A 25,336-nucleotide genomic window follows, 5' to 3' on the forward strand; every position below is an offset into this window, starting at 1 on the left:
TGTGCCTGCAAGGCTCCTCAGCCTCTGCTGTAGGCCCGAGGTTTGGTGTGGTGGACTGGAGCTGTTGGCCTACTTTTGCTTATGAAATAATGTATTAACAACTGAAACACCAGCTGAAACCATAGCCCACAGAGTCTTAGCTTTAACATTTTAATGACTGTAGAGAGTTTCGCAAAGGCTTCTAAAGGTGAGGAATTAACATTAATGCACAAATAATGTTTCTAATATCAGACACATCGTCAGGATGTTCAGTTTGCAGGCAGACTTTGCGGCCGGTGCATCAGAAGCATTAACCCATGCTTTAGATCATGTGTACATTTAAAATATACAATTTTATCAGGCTATTTCTATATTTAGGTCAACTCTCCCCGTTTTAAGCACTGAGCTTACGTCTGAAAATAAACTGATTTTGACCCCGAAGAGAAAACTGGCGCATTTGATAATGAATCAAACCTTTCGCAAGGTTCTAAATTAAAAATAGATATAATATGTGGTAAAGAGCATCTTAAATTTAAATGATAACTGAAGATATTTCTGTAAAACTCAAGCGACAGGCCAACTGACCCCACTCGGCTCAAGTCCAATTGTTTTCGTAAACCTGTGTCGTATTCTGCGCGAGTCTTTGCACATTTTTTATTTTGCATAACTGAGACTAAACAGACATTTAAAACGACAACAACAACAAAAAACCTGTTTAAAGACGCGGTTTATCAGTTAAGTGGCGGTAACCTAATTTCATGCTATAATCGCCTATTAAAGTACGCATTGCACCCACCTAGTCAAAGCAGCACACTCACACACATAGACACGCATACGCATGCTTGCGCGTGCGCACGCACACTCACGCGCAGCTGAGTGACAGTACAGCAGTCAGCTTTATCCTGCTGCTCTGGTTTCCAGCCAGGGCCTGTTTCTGTAACGTGGGTCAAAGTAGTGAACTAAAACCTGCGGCAGCTGATGAAACAATGAAGTGATCAAATCTGAAGCGTGATGCTGTGTAGATTCCTCTCTTGGCATTCACCGCGTGCCTTAATTGTATGGACATTAAATCAAGGTCCGCTGTGAACACGCAGAGTGACAACCCTTCAAGAAGTCGCCTTCTCACCCTGCTGACGGGTGCAGAATGAAACCAAGCCAGCAGTCTCTGACCCTGCCTGACTTCCCCGCGCCCAAACCTCCAGCATCTGCCGCCAAGGAGGATGCAAGACTGTATGACTGCGATTTAAGTACAGCTCCCGCTTCCGTGCGCGCGCTCGGGGCGCATGCACACACACACACACACACACACACACACACACACACACACACACACACACACACACACACACACACACACACACAAATCTAAAGCCGATTTTGCAACACAGTCACGCGCGCGCGCACACGCATGTAGACAGTCAAATCTAAAGCCGATTTATAGCCTACACCAGCAATAATGCGCGCGGCCACATTCTTCCCCTGCGCCTCTTTTGGATTCAACGCAAAGAAATATTGATATCACTGCGCCACTGCTCGGCGGTAAACCCCATCAGCATACGACACATAATCAAAGGATGTGAAGCAAAGCTTGCACCTGAAAAGCCGCATAGCATTTACTAACATCTCTAGCCTCAGATTCTGTGGTTGTGCGTCTTTACGCATCTCTTGGCAGGTTACCTCGCACAGAATGACAGCTGAGGCGATATAGGCTCTCGCTTTGTCCTTCCTTAAAACCACTCAATTTACAACATTAGCCTGACCCCAAAACACAAAGACAAGAGTGAAAGACAGAAGAAAGCAACGGTGTCAGCACACCACAAGGCTATTTGTTTGAAGTCATACATCCCACTGCGAAGAGTACTGTATGTTCCATTTAACTTGGCTTGAATGTTCCCCGACTTGTCCATGATCAACGCCCTCGGACAAAACGCGCGATGCCTCTTCTCTCCTCTCATGCAGCTGACAATCTACAGAAGGCTAGTTTTACATCAAGGCTACTGTATATCTGGGGGAAAAAGGCAAGTCGCTCTTCTATGCGCCACAGAGCACTCTAGCAGATCCCTACAAGCTGGTTTCGAGAGGCTGATTCTGTCGTCTTTGAAGTGGAAAAAAATGTGCTTCTTCGTCTTCAGGAAGGTCCTCTCTCCACCAAGAGTCAGTCGGTTCCTTTTGGATCGCGTCTTTTTAATCTGACCCATTTCAGGCACAATCCAGCCCTGGATGCATGCCCCCCTCTCTCACTCTCCTCTCTCTCTTTCGGGCTGTGTGATCCACTGTCTCCCGGATTAGAGCGCCCCTCTCTTCCCATCCTAGACAATTGCGAGTCTCTGCTGATTGGGCTTCAGCGCAAGAGGATTACATGGGCGCACAATGACGTCATGGCCCGGGGCCCAAGCCCCCCCCTCCCCTCCCTCCCCACCCCCACCCCCCTTCCTCACCTCCCCCCATTAAAACCAAATCCTCATCAGCCCCAAATGTCCTTGAAACCACCGGCCTGACTTTCTGCAGCGCGTCATGCATGCATGCATCGGGGCAGACATACTGTTTACGCTCACAAATCTAATAGTTGTAGCCGATGGTTGGCATTCACTAACAAACACAGTGTAGCCTGGGTGCAGAGGAAACCAAAATAACATGACACTTCCACCTCTTCCACACACCTGAATGCTGACACCCTGAGGGGTTTTACACAGACAGGTGCATGTCCAGTGCATAATTGCTGCTACAAAGCAATGTTGCAGGCTCAATCATGACCTCCACTTTTTCATCCTCGTGAGGCAAACCTCGTCTCCAAAAAGCACCAAATAAAGTTTCACTCGTGTCAACCCACCCCTCCACCCCACCATTGGCCTATACACTTAAATTATGCCAAGATGAAGGTGAATAGATTCTACTCTGCAAATGAAACACTGGTGTATTGATCAGCCAATAGATGTATTAACCATCTACTACATTTCTGGTGCAGACTAGGCCCACATCAGCTTACAGTTCTCTCATTTGGCTTTAAATGTTTCATGCAGCATCTATAGAATTGTATCTTTGACAAATCTGCAACAGAGTGTTCACGGTTATTTTTCTAAAGCCTTTGGCCTGTGATCCCAGATGGTAAGGACTTAAACCATATGCTGCCTGCTGCAGAGTGCATCACTTAATATTTTGCGTAAAAGGAGAAGATAGAAAATACTTTTATGTTGTGCGTATTTGTTTTTATTACACTATATGCTACACGTGTATGCACATTACCTATTGCATTTTTCTCTCATCACTGTTAGCACTGTTGGAGGAAATTCACTTTAGCCTAATTGATTATGTGATAAATGTAGATCTTTTCTGCTTTCTGACTTTGGAGTAAAACAATTATTTTATTAGTGTTGACTACAGTTGTTGTCTGCCAGACATATTAAACGTAAATATTTGTCTGCTCTCCTAAATGCAGGCCTGTGGGAAATTACATAAAACAGATATTTTGCGTGTAGCGTCCTATTTCAAAAAAAAGTTTTAAAGATTATTCATTTAACTAATGTGTCGATTAAAATGATTGGCCTCTGTTTTTTTTTTTTTTTTTAATATTTTTTGCATTTGTTTTTTGCAGGTTGACCCCACAGTGGGCCTGTAGTCTGCAGCCCATCATCGATTTGTATAATTCCACATATATATTTTTCAAGTAATCTTTTTCTTGAACGAATAACTCTTGTTAGCACTGCCATACGTCTACCTGTATTCACATTATGCATTTCAGCGCCGTTACAAATATAAAATCCTACAGGAATATATTGATTTCTGTCCCGGAAGAAAATGTCATTGGATTTTCAAATGTTTCTCCCTCCTATCGTGGCTTGTGTCTACCTCCCACTGTTGGCTGAACAAAGAGATGGAGAGGAGGAACCGTCAGCGGTGTCCAGGATGAAACCGCTGCCCTTCACTCTCCATAACTGAGCCTATAGAATCGCAAATGTGCTCTTTTTTCAAACAAATGCAATTATTAACTATTTTAAAACAGGCGCGCCTATTGTTTCACATCAGCCTCCGTCGCAATCTACATCTCAAAACGAGCTTCCTGCATTTGCATTAATGCAAGTCAATTCACTAATGCAAGTCATTTGTAAGGCCTTTAGGTCTATTGGTTCCCCATTGCCAAAAAAAAAAAAAGAAAAAAAAAGAGAAAAACGTGATAACCCAGCCGACAGTAGCGGCCACCTGCTACAGGAGAAGCGTCCTCCGTCCAGCAGCCTATATACTGATAAATCCACGCCGGCTTGCACTCAAAATCCTTTGTTCAGTTTCTTACTCTCGTCGTTGCGGGTATCCTCCAGCTATGCACCATACTGTGGCTCCATCACGTCTTCCTCTCCATTTTGTGCAACCGCAGGCCTTCATCTGTGCAGAATACGCATGCGAGTAACGCCTAACTTTTAGTGAAAATAGCCTCCGTTTTTCCTCTCTCCTCGTGCACGCTGGAGCAAGGAGAGGGCGAGATTGTGAATTGAATTGCACTTGCTTTTCTCCCCTCATCTCTCCCTCTGCCGAGCTGAGCGGCCTCCACATCTTAAGCTGAATGAAGGGGGAGTTGTCCCTGTGCATTACAATGACATTCAGGCCCCATTCATTCAGCCACTGTCTAACGGTCTTTGGACAGCAAATGCACCCCCATCGGGGGGTCGCAGCCCCCTCATTACACCCCCAATCCCAACACGCAGCCCCCCACAATAGCCCCAACAAAAGAGAGAGGAGAGTCGGCCCCAGTTGTGCGAGCTGCGGCCCCTGGACTTTTGAGGTACGCTGGGAAAATATTCCTGTGCGTTTGAATTACATTAAGGAACGTGCCGTGGTGGAGTTTAACGCGGAGTTGGCACCAAAAGCGTTTTTAAAAACAAATATGTTTTTTTTTAATTTCTCACTGCCTGTCATCGGACTCTCTCTGCAGCAGGTGAAGCTCGGTTGACCATTAAAATAAAGGTGTGATGAAACATGCAGGGAAAAGTCTCTCTCTATGAATTGCAAAGTTGGCGCAAACAGCTGAGTAAAATATGGTGAGAGAGTGACACATATAGAGGTGCACGACCAGGCTCACGCAGGAACCTGCAGAATTACGCACACGCCAGGGAAAGTTTAGTTTATTCTCTCCGCGCAAAATCACACCATAGATGCAAAATATAATTTAATGTGAAGCCATGCGTTTGTAAACATTGCGGAATATGCCCCTATTAAACTGAGATTACACATAAAACGTTGAAACAATATGTTATAGCCTAAATAACTAAAAATTAATTGTTATAAAAATGTTTTTTTTTCTTTAAAAAAAAAAGGTAATTCGTAAAAGCTTGATGCTGCTCTATTCACCTGTAAACAACATGCAAGCAAACAAACATCCACTTAGCTTCTGTTATGTCTTTACGCATAGAAATGATTTCTGAGTCTATTAGAAATATTGATCACATTCGCCTAAATAATAATAATAACAATAACAATAATAATATTAATAACATTAATAATAATATTAATAATAATAATAATGCAATAACATTGATGCCAGATTGAAATAGGGGACATTGTAGGAGAAATTGTCCCGGTGTGGAGAGCCAACTTTCCCAGGGAAATCATACCGATTTCCGAAATGCTGTTGAAGGCCCGAATAGGCACAGCTGGGCATCTGCTTATGGGTCTATTCATCAGGAGGAGGGAGAGGTCAGCGCTGCGGCCCGGTGGGCAGCTCCGCACCATAAGCTCGTTATGCAGATACACAGCTTATAGTTTATAACAGGACTCTCCTCTAACACAGACACCTTGATGCTTAACTGTCCTTCATCAGGTGATCAGAAACGTGACAGGGATTTAAAGCACTAATATAACTTATTGTAAGTATATATATGTAGGTTACTTATATGCTGTATGTTAGTTTGGCATATCTTGCATTAATTTTCACACAAGTTTTGTTAGTTTTATTAGCTGAAATTTTCTTTCTCTTTTTTTGGGTAAACTATTTATTTTACCTTTGTACTTATGTTTTATTTAATTAATATATTATTTGTTATTACTCACAGATTAACAGTCGCTAGTGAAGGGCTCTAAGAAAACAAAAAACATATTGCTAAGCCATTCATTAAATACTAAATGCGGGACATTTCCCACTTTAAAACATTGAAGAAGAAGAAGAAGAAAAAAAAGAAACAAATCTCCGGTGCATTTTCCCTAAACCTCCCACACTTTTATACTGGCACTGCTACTTGTTTTGAGAGGCACATAAAGAGGTGTAATTTTGCAAACATTTCTTAAGTGCAGAGAGCCAGAAGGACCCTCTAGTATTGTCCACGGAGAGAAAGAGAAACACGTTGACAAAGGAATCCATTGTTCCTTGTGAACAATTCAAGGGGCCTAGTAAGCTGTCCTCTACGATCAGGCAGCCGGCCGCTGATTTGAATGCAAGGGGCCCCTCCAAGGAGAAATGGTAATATATGGCAAGATATAACAAACACTAGCCTATATTAAAAGCTTGCAACCGGGCTATTACCGAGTCCTGTACACACACATGTGCACGCACACACACACGCACACACACACACACACACACACACACACACACACACACACACACACTGTAGACAGACAGAGAAGTTGGAAGCAAAGTTTACTGTACTTTGGATACACTGTGTTGCACCTGCTCAGAGTTTTTTTAGAGCCTCAGTAAAGCTAATTTGCTCCACATAGTCACAGGTAAGCTTATATTGATGCAGAAATATTACCTAAAATTATATATTTTTAAAAATTCTACCAAAATCATATTTGTTATCCAAAAAAATGAATTTTAATTTAAATTAATATGCATATCTACCTTCTCTTGTTGATATAATTGTTTCTATGTTCCCACGGTTATCACCTGGTTTGAAATATGATGCTAGCTCATAAAGTTAAGCCATAATAAGGTCACTGCTATAGACGTGTTCAACAATATATGATTTAAAATGTATTTTAACAGTTTTTGTACATTTACATATTCCACTGATTGCTGTTTTATTTCATTTCACTTTCTTATCTCGTTTATTTAGAACAAATACAAAACACAAATTATTTGATACATATATAAATATTGATACACACATGCAAAAAAACAAAACAATAAAATGCAAAAAAGAAAAGAAAGATTTGCATGTTCTCCGTTCAAAGTTGCACTAAAAGTCATTCCGGTGCGTTGAGGACGAGCCTGTCAGCTGAATTTTGGCCGCACAACAGAAAGAGACAAAATCCCCACTATATCACCGTTCATCATTTCACTATGAGAAAAATTACACCGCACATTTGTTGAGAGATGAAATGTCACCTGTGTGTCTCAGAGCACACACACACACGCGCACACACGCGCACGCACACGCCACCAAAGGATCCCTTCCTTTAGCGATTCCTCATTTTGGATGTTTAATAGACGAACGAATTGCATTTGTCCTTTGCTTTGTGGACTCCATATCAATAATACTGAGCCACTTGACCAGCGAGGTGAGCATCAGTACTAATGTGGAGGTCCTTGACTCTATCTGATAAATGTCATGAGCTGTTTGCATTGATCTGTTTGTGACACAGTGGGCAGAAAAAAGGGGGTCATTATCCTGTCTGCCTCTGCACGGTTATTGTACGTTTGAACGGCTGTTGAATCTCAGATCTATCTTGAACTGTGAAGATTTAGATTGGAGTGATGTTGCTGATAACACCCAATGTTCATGCTTGTGAAGTGTCCACGCAGGAACAGCATAGATTCACTATATAGCCTATGTGTAAGTGGTGCAAAATTCAGCTGATTGTGTATTTGAGCGTCTATGCGCTCATAAGGCTGGAGAGGAGTTTCATTCACACATGTTATCATTAGATTGTACATTACTGAAGCTGCACCTCAGTCATGTACTCCTGTCTGAGCAGTCAGGAGGTTGGAGAGGAAATAGACTCCTGAAAGGACACACTGAATAACCACGAACACTAACTGCCTCCATAGATATTCATTACTAGCTGTTGTAAAACAAGTCAAATTCCAACGAGTCTAATACCTCTGCAGCAAAGACAGATTTTTTTTTTTATTCCACTGAGACAGAGAGCAGAGGTGACACCGCCGCTGAGGTGAGTTTTACACAAATCCTGCGTGTCAGCCGTTCACGTGAAAACAAAGGCGCACGTTTAACCTCCCTTCAAAGCGCTGCTCTTACTGATGCTCATTCATGCCCAGCTGATGCTGTTTTATAAGTGCATGTGGAGTCACACAAAGACACACACAAGTCCTTCTTTTTCTCTTTCTGTCTGTCTGTCACACACACACACACACACACACACACACACACACACACACGCAAACCTGCAACAATTCAGTAAACTTCTGCACAGCTTTCTCTCATCCACACTGTGACTAAACCTTGCTTTGGTCTCATATTCACAGCACACACAGCTCCTCTACGCTGTCAGTTAACCCCGCAATTAACCCGCACCTCAGCCAAACATCATCAGAGAGAGAGGGAAACTGAGGAGGAAGACAGACAGATAAAAGGACAGTGAGAGAGAGAGAGAGAGAGAGAGAGAAATGGTGATCTTGTCACGCATATATATTGGAAATTTAAACATGAAAAACTACAAATAACTAAAGGAAGTTTTACAATTCTATTTATATTTTTGCCTGATTCATATTGTGCATAAAATATTATTTTTTTTCACTTGTTTCATTTTGTAAATGTTGGTGTGTGTCTTTTTCCTCTGCCTGGCTTATATTTTGTACTTTGCCAGATATATTAAATTATATTCCTCTCTCTTTTTAAAAATAGATACTGAAAGATTAAGCTACACTAACCATATAGCTCACCCCTGTGACCTCTCCCATCCCCCACACTTTTTTTTTTTTCTCTTTTTGCAGATTGGGTAGGCCCCAGTCGAGAGGTTTGGGCGTTGGAGCATCAGGGAGGTTTTGCATACAGCTGTATTCAAGTCTGGGGCAACTCCACTAACAGGCTGATGGAGAACATAACAAGAAAAATTGTTTTGAAAAATGAAATTTGAAAAAAAAATCATTTAATGTAATTTTTTTGGGGGAGGGGAGGGGTGTGTTTAGGTTTTATGGTCAAAATAAGAGAAATGATAGACTGAGTGAAAATAAGACGCTGCCCCTGAGTGAGATGGTGGAAGCTAAATGTTAAAAGATGAGGGTGCTGACCTTTAATCATCTCTGTTGTATGTCGCAGGAGCTGCTTCCAGAGGAACAGCAGAGTGGAGTCCAGGAGATGAAGGTGTTTCTTTACATCACTCTTCATTACTGTAACCCAGGGCACACAATATGAGGAAGCAGCCCACAAAAAATCCAGTAAAACACCTCTGCTTTATACTGAAAATATGGTAATATCAGGGATTTTGTCTTCCATACAATAAAAAATATATCCTATCTATTTAAACAAGATTTATTATGTAAACACACAGCTTCTTTGATTTGCTTGACACATTTTATTTAGAGAAATTTAATTTTCTTAATCACATCAAAACCTACAGTATATTAAAGTTATTTTCCTTAACGTTATTTAATTTCATATCCTAAAGAATTTTGTATGTCTAGAAATGACAATAATGCAGCCAGAGATAAGGTTGATGAGGTCGTGCACTGAGGTTACGGTTCAACCATTGTTTTCCTCCTTATATTTGTACAGAGTGGTGCCGCATTGTGTCTAGTGGGCATTGTGGAGTATCTGGGGGAACTGTTTAGTCCCCCCATAAGAAGATTAGAGATGATTGGTTTTATTGACTGGCCCATGCTGCGATTATCAGGGCGACTCTCAGAGCACCGAGCCACGCTTTTGTCTGGCCCTCATTGTTCTTCCCAGCCCAAGACCCTGCACTGATATGAATTTGATATGACAGTAAAGTGCCAATTATGTACATACATGCGAGGCCCTGCTTCCTTTCAGCTCCGTGTTGAGCAAAAAGACAGGGAGGTGAGGACGAGAGGAGAGGAGAGATAAGGTGACTGAATATCTTGACAGGTTAGCAAGCGGGTCTTGAGGATAATTTGCTGCAAGAATCTGGAGTCTGTTATTTTCCTGACCCGTATATTGTCAATAAAACGCCACTATCGACACATTGATGAGCGATAAAGGGGTCACGTCGGTGTGTGTGTTTTTTTTTTTCCCTACCAGCTAGCCTGTCATATCCTATCAGCATCAGCTGCATCTGTGACTGATTATTGCCATCAGTTCAAGGATTACTAAATGACTTAAACATGAATATTACACTGCTTTCATTTTAAGGCAGCACAGATTTTATTTCCTTTGACTCACTTGTGAAATTTACTGATTATTCATTTGATAACTATATAAACTTATTTAGATGCGTCTAAATTTGACTTGCATACATTATATTCACATTTGTGCGAGTGTGTGTGCTCAGCTGTGTGTTTGCATCTGCATTTGTGCTCTCTATATTTGTGTGTGTGTGTGTGTGTGTGTGTGTGTGTGGGTGAGAACTTGAACCAGGCGAACATTTGAAATGAGAGTCGGAAACGGTGTGTAAGTCCATTTCTAATTCCCTTTCATCCTTCTCTTCCTTTTCTCCCTCTTTTATGTACTCGTCTTGGAGAAAAGGTGTTAAATCATCTAAATCATTCCCTGGCTATTATATCCAATTAATGCCTCCTCATGGTGTTTTATTGTGTTATAAACTGCTATTGCTTGTGGTTCAGTAGACAAACACAATGTGTCTGTGCCGCCTGCCACCGGGGCTGGCTGTGGCTGTGCTGGGGAGGGACAGAGGGGGACTTGGCCACTGCCCATGGGGGCCCTGGCCACTCTAAATCAGTTAGTTTTGGAGGAGATCCTAGTCAGCTTTTTAAGAGGGTCCATTATAGGCTTGTTAATGCCTCAGCCGAGGGGGAAACACTACTAACTGCACTCAATTCTCTATGCACTCAGTCTCCTTCTCACTCGCTCGCTCACACAAACACACACACACACACACACATACACACACAAACACACACACCCATTTTCCTCTCCCTCTCACTCTCCCTTCGCTGTGTGTTTCTCTTGAGATGTGTGTTGTCTTCTCCGTGTATAGTGTGTTGTTCGTGCGCACGACACACCCATCTCTGCTTGTGTCTCCTCTTTATGAATTTCATGGGTTTGGCCTTCACCGAAAGTAACACGATATCACAAAGTCTAACCATTTCTTGCGTTGATCTGTGTGCTTTGGGTCTGAGTGTGTTCTTTTGTGCGTCTGTGCACACATGTGTGCAGCTATGGCCGTGTGTGTGTGTGTGTGTGTGTGTGCAGTGTGTAAAATGTGTTAAGCAGATTGACGGTTTCTTTGAAGATGTATTTTGGAGCCTTGAGGGGGGATTCAGGAGTGTGTTATTGCATATTTAGGACAGTGTGTGAGGGTCTTTTGAGAGAGTGTGTGTGTGTGAAATTTTAATTCACACTATAAGTGTGAAGCAGCTTAGTTCATTTATCACTGAGAGGAGATACCCAAAGAGCTGTTTCAACTCCCAGTAGGTCCTCTGTCACACCGAGCTCTTGAGGATCCTAACTAGCCGCAAAGAACAAAACCTATGAAGTTCATCAAGGAACAAATGCTTGTTGGTAATTTCACTTCCCACTTCACTTGCTGTTTCAGCCATATATATTTACCTCTTCCCATTTTTATTCAGTTCTATTTTCCCTCCGCTATATATCAAATTCTATGTTTTTCCTCTCCAGCATAGCGGTCACGGTTGCTTTGTTCTGCTCGTGGTCGAGCTATAGGCACCAATATTGCCACACCTGAGGTGCAAGCTAATGTCCTCCATCTCCGCATTCTGAATCGTCGTCAAGGAAAGGTGCCTCTCGGTCGCCCTGGAAACCATGCCTCCCAGCATGCTTTGTGTGAGTGACAGGAGGAAGGTGTGACAGAGTGAGAGCTTTGTGTGAATGGACATCTTGCGAGCTGGACAAGCTCTAAAGCCTTTTCTATTCATCGGCAGCGCCTGAATGTGCCACAGTTTACCTCACATGTTGTCATGTGCTGAAAACAATATTATTCTCATCATTAACATTAGTTTACACTGTTAATTCTGTACAGTCGCTCTGTCCAAGCTGCATGTAGAGACTCTTAAAGATATGTCGTAATTATCTTGTTCCTTCCGTGTTCAAATTCTTATTCCCGGTGTAAAAATCATGCAAAATCTACGACTACGGCGGCAAAATAATTTTGTTCTCTGTTGAGGGGAATGAGCAGGATAAGTGGCTGCCATGATTGGTTACAGCAGTGGCAGCCTGTGTTCATCTCGCTCCCCTCTGTGCCTGCTCATGCAAGACTCTCTGAGAGTGTGTCCTCCTTGAGGAAAACATGCGTATGTGTCCTGAGAATGTAAGTCTCCTTTCTCCTCTGAATACAAACCAGACTTGAAGATAGCTATGTACTGTATGTCTGTGTATTGTATGTTGTATATATGTGTGTGTGTGTGTGTAATTCTGATCCAAGTGTGTAAAAGGTAAAGTAAAGTGTGCTTGACTTCATTAAAAGACAGTTGTCTGCTGTAGTTTACAGTCTGCAATAAGTACTTGAGTGTATGCAAGTGTGTGCCTGTGCTGACGTCAATACAATCAACTCTTGAATTTCGAATCTTGTTTGTGTGGAAGTGTGTGTGTGTGTTTCTGTGCAGTGCATGGTTCAATCTCAGACGTCTGATAAAGTATGAAACCAATAACTGATAAAGTATCAGACAGCAGACAGTGCTGTCCACTGGTGGACCTGGAAACAGACCATTTCCTGAACACTGACCAGATAAGCAAAATCAGAAATAACTGACTCCAGGGAGCACCTGTCAGGTCATACTGATATGTAGTTTAACTCTCAGTTGCAGTTTCAGTTTGTGTGGAGCTTTGCGCATCCTTGTTTTCAATCTTTCTCACTAAAAATAATTATAATTTCATCCCTTTCATGCAAAGAAGCAGCTCAAAGTACAGTATGTCTCACCGCATTCATCAATGGGGACAAGGTGACACAAAAATGACAATATTACTCATAAATGTGCACAAATAATGACATTTTAAGTTAACAGATCAAAAAACAAACAAAAATAGGAGGGGATAAGATCTTTTATGTCTCCATCCTCTCATTGTCACCCCAACATACCCAACCAATCTCTCAGAGCTGCTGATTTCTCATGACTGAAAACTTTTACACCACACTGAACCAGACTCCTCAGCCTCTTAGCCACGTTTGAGAAATGTAAAAAAAAACAACAATAACAAAAAAAACAGCCATTACACACAACTGATGATGGGCCTGTGAAATCCCTGGTCCCCACATCCACACGTTTTCCCACCCCATTATCATTATCACCACGTTATCACCACGTCATCATTAGCTACATCTAACTGTGACGGTGCCTGTGCTGTTTTTTTTTTTTTTTCTTTCTTCACTCCAGTCTGTGTTGTGCCTTTAAATATTTTCTATCAGGTTTTGATTACCGTGGCTGCTGCGTTATGAGCGGTGTTGCTGTGTAAAACAAACATAACATACATTTCATGTTGTTGCTCTGATGGTGAAGATAATATTTGAACATGTGTGTCTTGAACCAGATTTATCAAACAGATCCCCGAATTCATAAATTTGTCAATATATCCTTGAACGAGTCCCAACTTACTTTTGTTTTCCTCTTATCTTTATCTTTTAGTTTTTGGTCCCAATCTATTTGTCTGACCAGACATGGTTTTTTCTCATTGAGGCTATTCCTGTCTTTCTGACCTCCTACCTCTTTTTCCTCATCCCTCCTTTTTTAGTGTCCTCTTATCTTTCTGTCTTTTCCACTCATTAGCCTACTTTATCTTTCTCTTCTTCTGTTATCTTTTCTCCTCTCCTCTCCTCTCCTCTCCTCTCCTCTCCTCTCCTCCTCCATCCTGCATGCCTCAGCAGCCTCTCCTTCCTGTCTGTCTGTGTTGGCATGAGCCTCCCTGGCTCTGCCCCCGCCTGCCCGCACTTTATGCTGATTGGACCAGCTGTTCCACTTAAATTCACCATGGCAACCACAACCTGTCGCCTAGCAACCCTGCTCTTCTCCCTGATTCCTGCCAGTGTTCTCCACAGGCGGAGGGAGAGAGAAAGGGAGAAGAAGAGATTGAAAATTCCCTCAGATTTTTTTTTTTTTTTTTTGTGCATGCGTGTGTTTCTGTTTATGTGTGTGTGCGTGTGTGTGTGCGTGTGTGTGCATGTGTGGACATGGGTACGTTTGGCTCCTCTTCTGTGAGTCAGAGGGAAATGTGTTGAGTGTGCTGATGAGATGGTTAAATGCAGACTGTGTTTGCATGTAGGCCAGAGGAACCTTCAGTTTGCTCAGAGTAGGCTGGAAGGCATAGATGTGTGTGTCAAATGAAGGTTGTGTGTGTGTGTGTGTGTGTGTGTGTGTGTGTGTGTGTGTGTGTGTGTGTGTGTGTCTCCTTGTCTCCCCGTTGACTGGACTTGTCCTCTCAGGCGTGATGAGAGCAAGGGTACATGCAAGCTCATGCTAAAGAATTCATGGCGCTGCTTCTCTCAGAGGCCCCACTGTCAGTGTAGCCTCATGGCCCAAGCATACTAATAAGAGACACTCGATGGATGGACACACACACACACACACATACACACATAATCACACACATATAAACACCAAACGGGTTGCACTCTGTTCTGGCATGTTCTTGTCCACCTATTTTAATCGAGGGAAGATTACCTAGTTGCTAATGGACTTTTCCTGCGGCCTGGGAACCGGTCCCAGGGCCAGGTAATCCCACAGCTCATCCCCAGCAGATGAACTCTTATCCTGGGGAGAGCAGCAGGAAGCTCCCTTCCACCTCTTATAATTGGATCTCATACAAGTCCAAAGTTGTTTTCAGGTTTGCTCCCACTTCAGCTCTCACCTCTGCGTCGAAGAAAGATTAAATACCTACACAGTGTTCTGCTTCTGCACATGACAGGAGTGTTGGATGCATTCTGCACAGTCCCAGAGTGTATTTTTAGTCATTACATACACATAATTAATTACGAGTTTATTTGAATATGTGTTCAACTGTCTTCATCACCCCCGTGGAGAATAAGGTATCTTTTAGACTGGCTCGCTAATTAATGTTTGCAACTGAAACATTAACAAACATAGATCATATTAATAAATGAGGAGCCATAAACTGCAGCATAAATTATTTTCTATTATCTTCTATATTGTAGTCTAATTATAGACTACAATATATGATTCACACAATTTTCATACTCATCAGTGACCCCTCATGCCTCGTGTTTTTTCCTTTAATTCATCACTATGTATGCTTATTGTTTATTTTTAGCCTTGCTCTTGGTCGACTGGTCCACCACTTTGGTTTAGACATGAAATTCTGTAGAGACACAGGTGATCCCCAGTAGATGAATCTGGTGGTACCCTGATTTTTCCTATAGTGCCACCACAAGGTTGACATTTTTGGCTTTGTGTGAAATGTCTCAACAACTATTAGATAGATTGGCATGAAACTTATACACGTTTGTGGTCTCAAACAATGAATCCCTCTGTCGATCCCCTTACTGTTCATCCAACGCCTTAAGCATGTCAAAGTTTTCACATATCCGATGAAATATCGCCACATTTACTTTATGGATTGGCACAAAATTTGGTACATGGTCATCAATGGTTTCTAGTCAATATATCGTAATGACTTTGGTGATGACCTGACCTTTCATTGCGCTATCATCAGGTCAAATTTTCAATTTGTCCAGTACTTTGGTTTACGAAAAAGCTGCAAAAGTAACAACATTCCCATCAGCCTCAGCTGCACTTTTTGTTTAGTGCTAATTATCTAATGCTAAGTTAGCATGCTGATACACTTAAAGTCCCCCTCCACTCAAAAATTTGTTTTTCTGATTGTCAACTGATGTTTGCACTTCACTGTGCAGAATAATATATGTGCAGAGTTTGACACTGAAAATCTGTTTTCAAATTAATATACCAAAGGTGCTCACCGAAAATCTCAGTTTAAGGTGTAAACCTATGAGCATGATTTGTGAAATCACAACTAGTTTGGAGCCAGTCTTGGTCCAGTGTGCAACTTACACAAGTGTGATGTGAAAACTTGAAGCCTTCAGTGCACATAAAACTGAGAATGGACTTTTCAGTTAAGTAGGAGACATCTTGTGTCAAGCAGTTAAACTTTTGAAATGGACAATATTTACATATTCATAGATTCTGTATTTCTTAATGTGGGAGAAGGAATAGATGTCATTTTAAGAAATCTTAACTAGTTAACTGAACTTTTTTGTAGAAAAACCATATCAGACACAAATTATTATTCAAAGCAGGGTATTTTATATATATATATATATATATATATATATATATATATATATATATATATATATAAATATCTTAAAATGTCTGGAAGGGATCTTTAACTAAAGTGGTGAACATGGTAAACATTAGCCTTATTTATGTTGTTCTATACTGTATTTTTTTTATTATTATATAACATTCAATAAAGAACACTGTGTAAAATGTCACAGTGGGAAAAGCACAGGTGTAAATAATACAATTAATAATGGCTGAACTCCACTTAGCTGCTTCAGTTTCAGGGTCCTGGTATTGTGAATACTGCCTCACGGTCACACTGTCATGGCCCACTGGGACACTTGAATATAATAACAGAGCCATTATTTATGTTATTAGTAACACCTGTGCTTTTCCTAAGCTGACAAGTCAAAACATCCACTGTGAAAAAGCCCTTTTGTGTCATTGTGCCCTTTTAGCACAAGGCTGATGAACGTTTTCTCATTTGTCGCCTCCTCTCTCTCAAAACATAGAGGTGAGCCGTTCTATCAACAGTAAAATCTTAATCAGTTATCAACATGTTTCAGTCCTGAGACAAAAATAAAAGAGTATTGCTTTTGAACTATTACTATTTGTAGAGATTAAGAAAGCCTTTATCACAAGGAACAAGATGTTATGAAACAACGGGAGGCAGGGTGGAAAATCACAGGGGGCGATGACCAGACTCACTGTATTATTATCTGCCAAACATATACACACAAACATAAGCAAGCGCTCCACAAATTATTATTTGAAGTCAACTTTTTTCCTCTCTCATCTTTTGACTGACTTTGTATTACTCACACACACCCTCTTCCCACCTTTTTGCTCTCTCGCTGCTGTCGTTCTCCCCCCCCTTTGCCTCAGAAGACAACGCAGATACGACTTGTGTCTGATCTCCAACTTCCACTGCATTTTTCGGTTGGTTTATAGAACGCTCCTGTTCATGTAATGTCAACACAGACTGCCTCGGAAAATTATGTGTTATTGGAGTTCTTTGTTTTCATCGACTTTCCCAAAACATTGCCACCACAGGGTCAGAGATGCGTCAGGGATAATGGCTGGTATATCTTTTCTAGTTAATCACACACACCGAGACACACTGGTGTAGAGGTAAATACACGCAGACACACTTCCAGACACACACCAAGTAAACAACACCACTAAAAGGAGAGGACCTTGCGATAAGTCATTTGCATGAGATGGTACATGCATAGTCCATTAAAGAATAGGATGAAGGGAAACAAGCCAAGGCTCTTATGGTAATTGAAATAGGTTTCCTGAGAGGCTGCCAGTTGGCCCACCAGAATTTGAATCAACACGGGGCCCCTCGTGTCAAATGGGGCCCCAACACCAATCTGTCTGATTGGAAACCCCCCGAGTTCAAACCATGGAGGAACCGTTCTGATGCGTAGTGAGTTGGGATCTGAGGGGTCAGACCTTGACCTCCACGGTGCCGGTTCCCTAAATTTGCTCCTTACCCTTCCCTGTGAACCATTATGGGATTGCTGCATGTTTATGTTGAAGATTTGAACGCCTCAAGTTTCTTGGAAATGATTATTTTGCCCGGATTTCTGCTTACTCTCCATTCTGTTGCACTCCACTCTACATTACTGTATTAAGAGCTGATTTGCAAAGCCATCGGACCTTCATGTCGAGGCAGCTTCCACAGCAGAGGAACACAGAGATTACACAGGGATTAGCTGGTGTCATCTCACACGTTGCTCCAAGATGCTGCCCAAAAAAAAGGAATAAGTGAGGCTTTTTTCTCCCTAGATTTACACTCAGACACAGAGAAAGAAACACAGAAGCACATATATTATTATATACATATTTGACTGTATGTTACTGAAACAATTTCTTTGAAAGGACTAGCTTTTTACAATAATGCGGAACTCCAACTCATGAAATGAGAAACCTAGAAACTTGCGAATATAGAGTCTGACAGCAGTTTATCTTCCTGTTTTCTTTTCAGGAAAAAATATATAAAATCTGCGAGGGTTTTAAGATTTCTCCATCGATCTCCTCTTTCATCTATCCTTCTTTATCTAGTTCTGACAGATCCTTGACCTTCCTCATCTTTCCTTTTTTTTTTTCTTTCTTCTGAGGGAGAGATAAAGGAAAAGATGGGACTGTTGGTGGTTCTTCAGTGTTTTGGAGGATTGAGGCTGATTATTTTTGGGGATGGGGAGGAGGTTGCAGTTGAAAACAGAGGTCCTGGCTTTGCTTTAAGATAGTGATGCTTTGATTGCTGTGACAGTTTATCTTTATTATAACATTCCATAATGGAAAATCGACCCTGACCACTAAGCCCGGGACCTTATCTGTGGGAGTCTGCACTGGATGGAAGTGTATGTGCACATGAGTGTGTGTCTGAGAGGTTATTCAAGAGATAAAAGGGCAAAGACAAGTGTTTGGAATCAGGGACAAGACGTCAAACTGAGTGCAACTTTTTAAATTTTCTTATTGATTAATAACACATAAAACCTTGGATTTGGGGCAATAATGGGATTACTAGTGCTGTTGGAGATTAACTGTATGCCAAAATCTTAATTTCACAAGCCCTCCTTAGTCTGTCTGTTCCCTTGAGTGAGTGTGTGTGGTGAACAATGCTCCTGTTAGCTGGGCTGCAGCGGGCGGTGGGCCCTGATGATAAGGGGCCCTACATTCACCCACAAGCTTGAGAGACAATAGCAGGCTGGGGCCTTGTTGCCGTCTCGGCGGCCTTGCTCTCCCTTGTCTGTGTGGACGTGAGAAGCTCCAGTGACAGATGGCTGGGACACACTGCCATATCTGTTACCTTTCCGAATGACGTGCAATATGTACTCTTTCCTACAGACGACCACAGAGAGACGGCAGCTGTCCACCCCTCTCCCCACACCGCCCTGTGAGGAACACGCAGTTCATCTGCAGCCCAATCCAAATTCAGCTGAAAATTTCCATAGAGAAAAAGATAATGTTCGGTGTCAAATCGTATCTGGCTGGAACAATAACTGATATCACGGTGAAAAAGTGAGATTTGAGCATATTTGTGGCAAATTAGAGTATTCTATTTGTAGCCAATGTTATTTTTGGTTTCTGTTGAAACCGTTCTTTTGTTGTTTGAGAAAAAAAGTGATGCTGTATGCTTTCATATTTATATCAAATCAGTCCCAAGGGCTGCACTGTGCAGAATAATAATCTGAAATTGCATAACCTATACCATCTTCATACTGAAAGCATCTCCTCTCCTGTAACACGGGTACAAGTAACCTCAATTTCTTTGAGCCCCTAGACAGAATCAAAAGCTATCTGTAATAAGCAGCCATGATGAAAATATGTATGAGTCACCAAGGGCAAGCCTGAGAAATTTAATTCTTTTAGCTTATATGACTCACTGTAAAACACTACCAATAAGTGTCTGCGTTCTCTCTCCCTCTATCTGTGTGTGTGTGTATGTGTGTGTGTGTGTATGTGTGTCCCTCCTCCTCCCTCTGTATGTGATTTATAATGGCGTAGTCCTAGTGAGGGCCTTCGGAGGCAGATCGAGGGGAATTGGTCTAATTTGCGTGAACTGCTGTTGATTTATAGCCCAGCCAGAGGTTAATGACGGTGTCGCTCATTGCCGCTTGTTCTTTCCACTGTAATGTCGTTATAAGGAGGCAATGCCAAGACCCCGCGGCATTGTATCCATCTTTTCTTTCCACACAGCGACCACTCTCCTCCCCTCTTTGCCACTCACCCCTGACACCTCACCTATGCAGCTCCACCATTCACGTGCAAAGAGATGCACTGGAGAGGTTGATTATCTTTATGAACAGACTGTTTTGGACAAACGTCTTCTCTGAGTGCTCTTCGGAGTTTCAGCTGTACCGCTGTGCTGACACGGAAGCTACGGGAGCATGTAGTAGCCATGCAGGGGGGTGAAAAGTTTTCACACCAATATAAATATGCTTCATTACAAATAAAAGTGATGCATGCAAAAGTCAGAGTGCAGAAGTATTAGCAGCACAACATCTTTAAATACCAAAAGTAGTTATTATGCAGATTGGCCCCTCTCAAAGAGGGGTTATGTTATTATATCCTGTATATTATATTATAGGATTATTTTTATTGATGCATGAACATGTAAACATCATTTTTATGCTGTAGCTCGTTGAAATAGAGCTTAGTGTATCTGCTTTATATACTGTTGGGTTTCACAACATTGAATCAAAGGAGACTTTTTTGACACCGATCAACAGAAAAAGACCCTTTTATACCACAGTGAAAACAAGCCTCTACAAAGTGATTTACATAATTTCATATGAAACACATAAAATATATCTTCACATAAGTATTCAGCTCCTCCAAATGAGTATTTAGTGTTTAGTAAATGCACCTATGGCAGCAGTTAGAGCCTTGAAGAGTGTGTGCGGAGAAGTCTTTATCAGCCTTACAGATCTGGACACTGCAATTTTTCCTCATTCTTCTTTGCAAAAAAATTGCTCATGCTCTGTCAGGTTTCATGGGGAATGAAGAATGATGTAGATTTTGCTACTGACTCACCAAAAGTTGGACCTTCCAAGTAAGTTCCAAACAAGTGTTTTATACTACAATCAATTTAAACTCCTTGACTGAACACATGTGATTTCCATTTAGCGAACTTTATGACTTCTAAAACCACTTGGCTGCACCAGTGATGATTTAGTCATGTTCTATTAAAGGCAGTGAATACTTACATATGCAAACAAGTATTTGTATCTCTAATTTCCAATGAATTTAGATCATTTTATAGAGATCTGTTTTCACCTCAACATTAAAGGTATTTTTTTATTGATCAGTCTAAATAAAACCTAAATTTACACTAAATTTACTTTGATTCAATGAAGTAAAACAATAAAACTTCCAAAGGGTGTGAATACTTATTATAGGCACTGTACATAGTATTTCTTTCACTGATCATACGTTTGTATGTAAAATCTTAATCTACAGAGTAACTAGCTCTCAAATAAATGAAGTGTAAGAAAATAACAAAACAAGAGGTTGCACAAAATAGAAACATACAAGAAATGTTTTTATGTACAATACGAGAGTAAATGTACTTAGTTACTTTCTACCACTAGCAGGAGCACACTGGAGAGCAAGCACACACATACACACACACACTTCATGACATTGACATAGACACTCTGTGGCTGCAGCGGCGGTTTCAGACAGGGCTCATCTGTGCGTGTCTCCAGAAGCAAGGAATGCTGGTAGCATCAGCCCAGGAGAGGTTGTGTCTGTCTGGGCATGGATGCTGCCCTGTCACCCACCCCGCTGCTCCCACCCCACGCTTACCTCTGCCTCCCTGAGCAGCAGCAGCAGCGGCAGCAGCAGCAGTAGCAGCAGCACGGCATGAGAACCCTGAGACGGACTCTGAATACAGACGAGAGAGAGAGAGAGAGAGAGGGAGGGAAGATATGCTCTAAGATGTGTGCCCGCTCGTCTTCACACCAACTCCCTTTCCATGCTGTGTACTTTTATTGCCTCATACACTGAAAATAATCATTTTCTAATTCATCCAGCCTTTTTTAATCAATGGAAAATTCATCCGCCCACATTAAACCCTGAAAATGTTTTCCACTTGACCTGTGAGAAAGGATGGCTTTGGAGTATCACACTGCTGTTGTCACAGCAGCAGCACTGTGACAGGAGGCAGCCATAGTCTAATGTTGGGGGAGGAAAATATCCAAAGCATTTACAAAACACCCATGACACGTGTCAAATCAATGTTGCTGTGCTGTTTGTAGTCAGCTCTTGATGGTACCAAAGCGTTGCCAAAGAGAATTCTGTAGCGCCGTGGCTCGTCAGCTGGGTATTGCATTTTCTGCTTTTATGAAATGAAATCTATGTGCACGGCTTTCCCAAGGAGCACTCATGAATTCCAAACTACTTTGACAGATTTTCAGAGGCGTGAACGGGTCTCTCTTGCACGCTCCCCTCTCATCGCCCCGCGTTCCCTTTTTTGTCATTTCAATCACATTTTCAATGAATCCAGAAAGTTTGCTGAGATAAGTTTGAAGCCCAATCTGTTCTGGATTACCAGTGAAATGTGCTCCCCAGGGAATTTTATGTTTCTTTATTTCTTTGTTGATTTTTTCACTTTGTCTGTCTGTCTGTCTATCTATCTATCTATCTATCTATCTATCTATCTATCTATCTATCTATCTATCTAACTATCAGAAGCTTGTTTTCTCTCGCTCTCTCTTGTCACGGTTCTATGTGAAAAATGATCTGAAAATGTCAAACCTCTTGTGGAGTCATTTCTATGAGCCTTATTAGGACAGTTGTGAAATATCACTGAACAAGTGCAACACGCAATCAGACAATATCCTTTTTCCTTGTCATTACACATTGAGCTGCAGCATCCATGACACCAACAGGTCCGTATTTTTCAGATATGTTGGGCATAGATGTATCTCTGTCATCTGTAAGGAGATCTTACAGTGGAATTCATAAAAATTCATTTGACATGGCGAATTTTGATAGCATGTATACACAGGGATTGGAGTGACGCATGTCTGACAGTAAGAGAGAACAGAAAGAAAGATATGAGAAATGTTATTTATCTGGGCGTATTTACTTTTTTTCTTGTCATGATCCAAATCTTCATGTTCCATACAGCAACATCATATATTATGACGATAATCCCCAAAATAAGTTTCAGTCCAGTTGACTTTTTATTGCCGCTGTATGACCGAAAGACAGAAAATAATTCTGCATGTCTGATAATGAGAGGAAGAACACGGTAAATTGGAAGGTGCTGCGAGGTTGGCCGATAGGAGTTGGCATGATGCACTGCAGAGCGACAAGGTGCTTCTGCCAGACTTTGTAGGACACACACACACACACACACACACACACACACACGTTCAAACACACACCATCTGTTACAGACACAGTGCAGGGGCCAGACATTTACTTCACATGACTCAGAAACAGGAAAAAAATCCAGATACCATATGTAGTTAATATGCATGTCATAAAAACACACTCTATGCATGAAATACATCTACTTTTGAATCAAAGGGAAAGAAATTAACTACTTTGAAACATTACTGATATCTATTTTCAAAGATACAGCAATTTGAATGGTGTTACATTAATTGTGTGGACTGAATTACATTAACTACATGTATTGGCTTTGATTAGCTTGAACTCTTTTACCAGTTTTCTGTACAAATCTGCATATTTTATACCTAGTTCATTGAAAGCACTTTAACTTTTTAATTTATTTGCTGGTTTACATTCCCAGATTGCAATGTATAATTAACCTCAGTTCTAAAATTTCTGCAAAACACAGAGATCTCCTACATAACGGGTCCTTAAAAAGTTATATAAGACACCAAACATGTCCATTATGACTACTTAGGAATACGTTTGATTGTTAGTATATTAGAGCTGTCATTTGTTACTGTTTTTTTATGTTTTATTGACTAAACAAGTAACCATGAAAATTATCATTAGCTGCAGCCCCGCTGAATATAAATCACAAAGAGGAAGTTTGGTTTTAAATATGTGCTCAGTTTACTTTACGTATAGATTGACAAATGCATTTTTTGACATAATGTGTCTTTGTGGTGTTGCACATTGTTGGCCACTGCCATTAACTCTGGTGTATTTCAACTTTTTCCTTTACATTATCATAGTTTGTATTATTACGGTTTTTTATGCATGTGAATACATTGCTTGAGTGTTTTTGTGCAAATGAGGAGTGAATAAAGTATTTTGAATTGTGAATTGAATTAAATATTTGACTTCATGATGCTTTTAAAGTAATAGACACACTAATAAAAGTATTTTATCTTCACACTTTGTCTAATAATTTAAATTTACCAAAGCTCATATGTACTGAAGACCAAAGTGCGAAACAAAATGACATTTTATGCATTTACTTCAGTTAAAATTGTGATGTGATGTATGAAACCTCAGCTGTTAAAGACAAAATAAATTGTCTGATTTCAGCCCATGAACAATGAGCAAACTGAACCAATTAGCATAATAATAATGGCCTCACTTGCATATGGATGTTATTTGATGGTATTGGTTTTCTGCTGCTTTGATGGATGAGTGAAGCGTTCCTCCTGCTTCATTGTCTAAAAGTGTGCGCATGTGTTGACAGGGCAGGTTGTGTTTGGCTTCAGATGGAGTTTGGGTCGGGACTGGAGGGCTGGAGGTCAGAGTTTACCCCTGGCTTCAGGCTCCGCTGTGTCATCTGTCTTTGTTGGGTAAATCAGTTGCCTTCTGCTGGGGTCAAGGTTTGGTTAAGGTCAAAGGTCGCCAACAACTGCGGGTGTCTTATGAGGCAAGGTGCTGCGTCTGTTACGTCTGCTGCGTCACAGACACAAAGACACACGCACACAGACACACACGCACACACAAAGCTTCAGAGGCCTTATCTGGCGGCTGCAAGCCGACGTAACAGCCAGACGACTCCCCCTGATGTAATGCTTATGTTGTGTCTGATCTCCATATCTAATTGACATCCCCCGACACACACAAATTGACCTCTACCCCCACTACACACACACACACGCACACACTGTCCATCTTCCATCAGTGTTTTTCATCACAACTCTCTTTCTCTTCTGTTGCTCTATCTTTTGAGAAAAAAAACACAACCAATGACATAAAAAGGCTGCTTACTAAATAGTCTTCAAAGCACCTGCCCTCTATCCATCCATCCATCCATCCACCCATCCACCAATCCATCCATCTCTCTGTTCACCCCTCCTCCTCCCTCAGCCACCAGCTGAGCCTGCTGACGGCGGCGGCTGTGTGGGGGTTGAGGTCTGTTCGTGGATGAGGGGAAGGAGCAGAGGGATTTTGGGGTTGCTGGGGATGAATGAGGTCGTCTAAATGTGCGACACGTGCCGGGGCGGCTGCTGCTGCTGCTGATTCACACTATCAGCCCCCCCCCCCCCTTTTAAAAACACAAGCTGGCACACGCACACTCTCACACATATGCACAAATGCGCACACAATAAAACCTCACATTCCCCTTTATCCACCTAATCCATCTATTAGTGCAGATACACTCAA

At 41.5% G+C, this 25,336-nt stretch overlaps 1 long non-coding RNA gene across 1 annotated transcript in view; it reads left to right on the plus strand.

The window, feature by feature from the left end:
- Nucleotides 1-11: 11 nt before the first annotated feature.
- LOC137184642 (uncharacterized) overlaps nt 12-25,336 on the plus strand; it is a 36,516-nt gene continuing 11,191 nt past the window's right edge. Inside the window, exons 1-2 of the long non-coding RNA XR_010928694.1 lie at nt 12-187; nt 8,393-9,230. This is a non-coding gene — a long non-coding RNA (uncharacterized lncRNA). The remainder of the gene's footprint in view (nt 188-8,392; nt 9,231-25,336) is intronic.

Source organism: Thunnus thynnus, chromosome 6, assembly GCF_963924715.1.
Source record: "Thunnus thynnus chromosome 6, fThuThy2.1, whole genome shotgun sequence".
Classification (NCBI taxonomy): domain Eukaryota; kingdom Metazoa; phylum Chordata; class Actinopteri; order Scombriformes; family Scombridae; genus Thunnus; species Thunnus thynnus.